The 6000-nt window shown below is 37.5% G+C and overlaps 1 non-coding gene across 1 annotated transcript; it reads right to left on the reverse strand.

The window, feature by feature from the left end:
* Nucleotides 1-530: 530 nt before the first annotated feature.
* Smp_tRNA_02350_Gln_TTG.1.1 lies at nt 531-597 on the reverse strand. The gene has a single exon. It is a non-coding gene (tRNA).
* Between the last annotated feature and the right edge of the window lie 5403 nt (nt 598-6000).

A 6000-nucleotide genomic window follows, 5' to 3' on the forward strand; every position in this document is an offset into this window, starting at 1 on the left:
TTAAAAATATGTGATTTATTGAATTAAATAACTGAAGTGTTGTTTCAGTGATCATTAGTATATGTGATGAATGTACTTCTGGTAAATTCCTATGGTTCTTTAATGTTTGCAGTGTTATTGACCACTAAAATGTACCAAAGAATCTTTTATCTAAACTAATTACCCTCGTGAATGACTATTTGATATTTATAAAGAAATATATTGTAACATTTTAAAATGACCTATTACAATATTTAATAATATGTACAGAAGTATCTTTAGTCAATGATAGATGCATTGGAAATTTTCCAAAATTCACAACAATGAACGAAGTTCACTTAGTATTGTTTGTTTGAATCTTCCCATTGATGTTTAGGACTGCAACTGGTCAGTCTCTTATTGCCATATGTGCGTATTGCTTCGATGTATCCTTAGTTCACAAGCATTATAAGCAAAGATAGATAGTGGCTAGCAGTGGAATCCAGTTTGACGCGCGTTTCGTCCTATTTGGGACTCGTCAGCTGGATGTACCTACATCTCAGAGTTGATGTTCACTCTGGGAATCGATCCCAGTACCTATCGCTTCAAACGCCATCGCGTTATCCACTCAGCTACTGAGTCCTGATAGCCACTTGCTTGTGCAATGGGGTGAAGTTTTAAATTCACTCAGTATTACTTGTTTGAATCTTCCCATTGACGTTTAGGACTGCAACTGGTCAGTCTCTTATTGGCGTATGTGCATACTGTGCGTATTGCCTCGATATGCTTGTGAAATAAGGCATATTCGTGATAGTTTCATTACACAACAATATTCACTGTAAATTATTTCAATGATATTCATTATCATAACAACAATCATTTTGAGTTTAGTTCACAAGAATTCTAAGAATGAAGAGAATTTTGATAAATAGATGAAAATTTATGTAACTAGAGGGTTTCATGGAAAAAACGGTAAAGTAATTATGTTTTATGAATGAGATTATTATGATTTTAAAATGTAGAACGGAAGCGCTAAATTAAAAGTTGGTAAAATAAAGTATGAATATTGTGATGAAGTAAAAGATAAAACCAATAAAGTATAATTCATACTAAATGATACTCTTGTATTGTTTTATTAAATTAAAACCATTGAAAATAAGAATGATTGAATAGTGCTTCGTACCTAACCAATAATTCGATTACAGTGTAACTATACTGGAAAAATATTTTTCGTACTGAAATCTTATTACTGTAAATTATAATGGGTAACTAAACCTAAATGTGTTTATGAATAGAACAATAAATATAACTGTTCAATAACAGATAAGTATCCAGTGAAACTGTTTGGTTAAACATTCTACTGGTGAATTAAGACAAATAGGAAAGTTAAACACATTTTCAAGTATTAGAAGAGTTTTTATGATCCAGTTACAACAGTAATGTTATTGACAAATTTAGCTGAAACTATGAATTTATGAATAAATATTCTCAATGTAGACGTTTAATTTTCCTGCTTTTGTATCTCATCGATTTCTTGGAGAATTGATATATATATATATATATATATATATATATATATATATATATATATTTCAAAGCTAATACACTCGCTCTGAGGACACCTTTGAAGATTAAATGAATAGTATCTGTGACCTTCTTAGCAATAATAAATATCCTACAAATAATTGAACGCAATAAAGATAAGACGATTGGTAACAACTGTTCTGAAGAAGTTACTGTTCCTGAAACCATAATTCAAAAGTGACGCAAACAGCAAAACAGTAACTCAGAAGTTAGGAAAACCTATTGAGAAAGCTTTTACTGCAGTCAAAATGAATGAGTTTTTTTGGTAATCATCTGACAGTGAGAACCAAAAAACATACAAACTGTCTGAATTCGTCACAGCAATTTGTGTTCGTCACTTCAACTGCTCCTAAGGAGCCAGTTATATAGGACATCTTATCCTAGAACAACATCCGGGATTGTTAAACAAAAGGCAGTCAAGCATTCAATTACTTACTTACTTACTTACGCCTGTTACCCCTCGTCGAGGAGCATAGGCCGCTCACCAGCATTCTCCATCCAACTCTGTCCTGAGCCTTCCTTTCCAGTTCTTTCCAGTTGCTATTCATCCTTTTCATATCGGCTTCTATTTCCCAGCGTAGTGTGTTCTTTGGCCTTCCTCTTTTCCGCTTCCCTTCACGATTCCAAGTTAGGGATTGAGTCGTGATGCACATTGGTGATTTCCTTAATGTATGTCCGATCCACTTCCAACGTCTTTTCCTAATTTCCTCTTCAGCTGGAAGCTGGTTTGTCCTCTCCCATAAAACGCTGTTGCTGATAGTATCCGGTCAATGGATGTTGAGTATTTTGCGTAGACAACTGTTGATAAATACTTGTACCTTCCTGATGATGGTCGTAATAGTTCTCCACGTTTCAGCTCCATACAGTAGGACTGACTATCTTGACGTTCGTATTAAAGATTCTGACCTTGAAATTGGTTGAGAGTTGTTTTGAGTTCCATATGTTCTTCAATTGTAGAAATGCTGCCCTTGCTTTGCCAATCCTCTCCTTCACATCTGCATCCGATCCTCCTTGTTTATCAACGATGCTCCCCAGGTACTTGAATGTTTCCACCTCTTCCAGAGTTTCGCCATCAAGTGTGATTGGGTTGGTGTTCTCCGTGTTGCATTTGAGAATCTTGCTTTTTCCTTTGTGAATGTGGAGGCCTATCGATGCGGAGGCTGCTGCTAAATTTTCGGTCTTCATCTGCATTTGTTCGTGTGTATGAAAGAGGAGGGCTAGGTCATCTGCGAAGTCCAAATCATCTAATTGATTCTGAGCTGTCCATTGTATTCCGTATTTCCCTTCAGATGTCGAATTCTTCATAATCCAGTCAATCACTAGAAGGAAGAGGAATGGGGAGAGTAGACAGCCTTGTCTGACTCCGGTCCTTACTGGAAATACATCTGTCAGCTGTCCTCCATGCACCACTTTGCACTGTAGTCCATCGTATGAGTTTTGGATAATGTTGAGAATCTTTTCAGGAACTCCATAGTGTCGAAGAAGTTTCCATAATGTTCTCCTGTCCACGCTGTCAAACGCCTTCCCATAGTCAATGAAGTTGATGTATAGTGATGAGTTCCACTCAACTGAATGTTCCACGATGATCCGTAGTGAAGCAATTTGGTCTGTGCATGACCTATCCTTACGAAATCCAGCCTGATGATCCCTAAGTTCGGCGTCTACTGCGTCTTTCATCCGATTCAGCAGCACTCTGTTGAAAACTTTTCCTGGTACTGATAACAAACTGATGCCTCTGTAGTTCTCACATTGGCTCAGATCTCCTTTCTTTGGTATCTTGATGAGATATCCTTCTTTCCAGTCCATTGGCACTTGTTCCTCTTCCCAAATCTTCTTGAATAGCAGGTGAAGCATTTTTGCAGTTATTTCAATGTCCGACTTCAGTGCCTCAGCTGGTATATTGTCAGGTCCTGCCGCCTTCCCACTTTTGACTTGTCTGATGGCCATCTTGACTTCTTCGATCGTTGGTGGAGTGACATCTATAGGAAGGTCAGTGTGTGCTGCTTCGATGTTCGGTGGATTCAATGGGGCTGGTCTATTCAGCAGTTCCTCGAAGTATTCTGCCCATCTTTTCCTCTGTTCTTGAATCTCAGTGATTGTCTTTCCTTCTTTGTCCTTGACTGGTCTCTCTGGTTTGCTATATCGTCCTGTCAATTTCTTCGTTGTATCATATAGTTGTTTCATATTCCCTTCTCTTGCAGCTTTTTCCGCCGCCGTTGCTAGTTCTCCCATGTATTTCTGCTTGTCGGCTTTAATGCTTTTCTTCACTTCCCTGTTTGCTTCTGCGTAGTCTGCTTGTGCTTTGACTTTCTCTGCTCGTGTTCGGCTGTTGTTAATTGCTAGTTTCTTGTTCTTCCTTTCTTGAATTTTGTCCAGGGTTCCCATAGAGATCCATTCCTTGTGATGATGCTTCTTAGAACCAAGAACCTCCTGACACGTTGAAGTTAGTGCTTCTTTTATCTCTTTCCAGTTGTCCTCCAAAGTAGTTTCTTGTTCTTTCAGTAGATCCTTTAGAGCCTGGAATCTGTTGTTGAGAGTTATCTTGAATTCGTGGAGCTTGTCAGTATCTCGAAGGAAGGCTGTATTGAACCTTTGTAGTGCTGTTTGTCCAGCTGTCCAGTGTTTCTTTAGCTTCAGTCTCATCTTGGCCACAACCAGGTGGTGATCTGAAGCTATGTCAGCTCCTCTCCGGGTTCTCACATCTTCCATTGTTCTTCGGAATTTTTTGTTGATACAGATGTGATCTATCTGGTTCTCTGTGGTTTGGTCCGGTGAGATCCATGTAGCTTTGTGTATGCGCTTGTGTGGGAATATTGTGCCGCCTATAACCAATTTGTTGAATGCACATAGGTTTGCAAGTCTCTCGCCATTTTCATTTCTCTCTCCTAATACATGTCGTCCAATTATATCTTCATATCCTGTGTTGTCCACTCCAACTTTAGCATTTAGATCTCCCATCAGGATGGTGAGGTCCTTTCGTGAGCACTTCTCTATAATTGATTGCAGCCTTTCATAGAACTGATCTTTGTCATCGTCGTTGCTATCATTGGTGGGTGCATAACATTGGATAACGTTCATTGTGATCCCTTGCTTCTTTGTTCTGAATGATGCTTTGATTATCCTGGGTCCATGAGATTCCCATCCCACAAGTGCATTTCGTGCTTCTTTGGACAGCATTAGAGCAACTCCCTGAGTGTGTGGAGCATTTTCCCCTTCGTGACCGGAGTACAGCAGCATCTCTCCTGTACCTAGCCTTTGTTGTCCAGTTTGTGTCCAATGGGTTTCGCTGATTCCGAGTACTGCCAAGTTGTATCTCCTCATTTCCATTGCTATTTGGCTGGTCTTTCCTGTCTCCCACATTGTCCGGACGTTCCATGTACCTATAAAGAGTGTTGCTCTGGTTGTTAGAAGGTGCATCGGTCTCGTGACTTCTGAAGAATTTCGGCTTTCATCATGAGACGTCATAATTATTCCTTCAACTCCCATGGCAGAGTTTAAATGGTTTGAATTATTTTTTCTGGTTAGCGTTTTTTTAGCGAGTTAGCTTTTCTACGGGATGGGGTCGCTAACCCCATGCCCAAGCCTCCTCCTTTACCCGGGCTTGGGACCGGCAGTAACTCTAGAAGAGCTACAGGCGGAGTTAGCATTCAATTACTTCAAATTAATTCAAATGTCTGTGGCGCATATGTATTTGATGCCCCTTTGTATCAATATATATGTGTTCAAATAAATAAATAAATACAGTACACATTAGCTACTAAAAAATCTCTGTAGAAAACGTGAGTCTCTAGTATTCCGCAGATGTTTATTATAATTTCTAATGAGTCAAGAGACTTATTGAACCATATATAGACGTTTATAATCATCAATAAAACTTGTTAACAAAATATCTTATCTCCTTTTGACTTAACAGTGTATTGTTTAAATATTAATAAATATTGAGATAGCAATGACAAAAGTGTTGTTTAAAAAAGGTTCTGTCAAACCGTAATTACTCTGCAACTTGTAAAATATCAACAGTATATTAAGGAGTAACATTTCAGTTTATATCAAGCTTTGAAGCCGATAACATTGCTTATTCTAGAAAACTAACCGATGATATATCTGAAATGAACTTAATCTACTGAATGTCGATATTTAAAGCTGATTTTAGTGTTTAAAGTGTATATTATGCAAGTATCCCAACATAGTATCAAGGCTTCTCTACAAATATAAACATTTTAGTTATTGTTAATGATGTCTACACAAAAAATACACTTTATTTGATTTATTGTACACGAAAATGTATTCTGTTAATACTATCGAATAGTTTTAAATGATAAGTTGAATGTATGATTAAATATGAAAATATAATATAAACATCTATTAAAAACTTATTACAATTAAACTATAATCACTTCTCTATGGTTATTTTCATAATCTATCTCATTTAAAGCTTGTTACTTATCGATGTTGATA

The sequence above is a fragment of the Schistosoma mansoni genome, chromosome 4 (genome assembly GCF_000237925.1).
Source record: "Schistosoma mansoni strain Puerto Rico chromosome 4, complete genome".
Taxonomy (NCBI): Eukaryota; Metazoa; Platyhelminthes; class Trematoda; order Strigeidida; family Schistosomatidae; genus Schistosoma; species Schistosoma mansoni.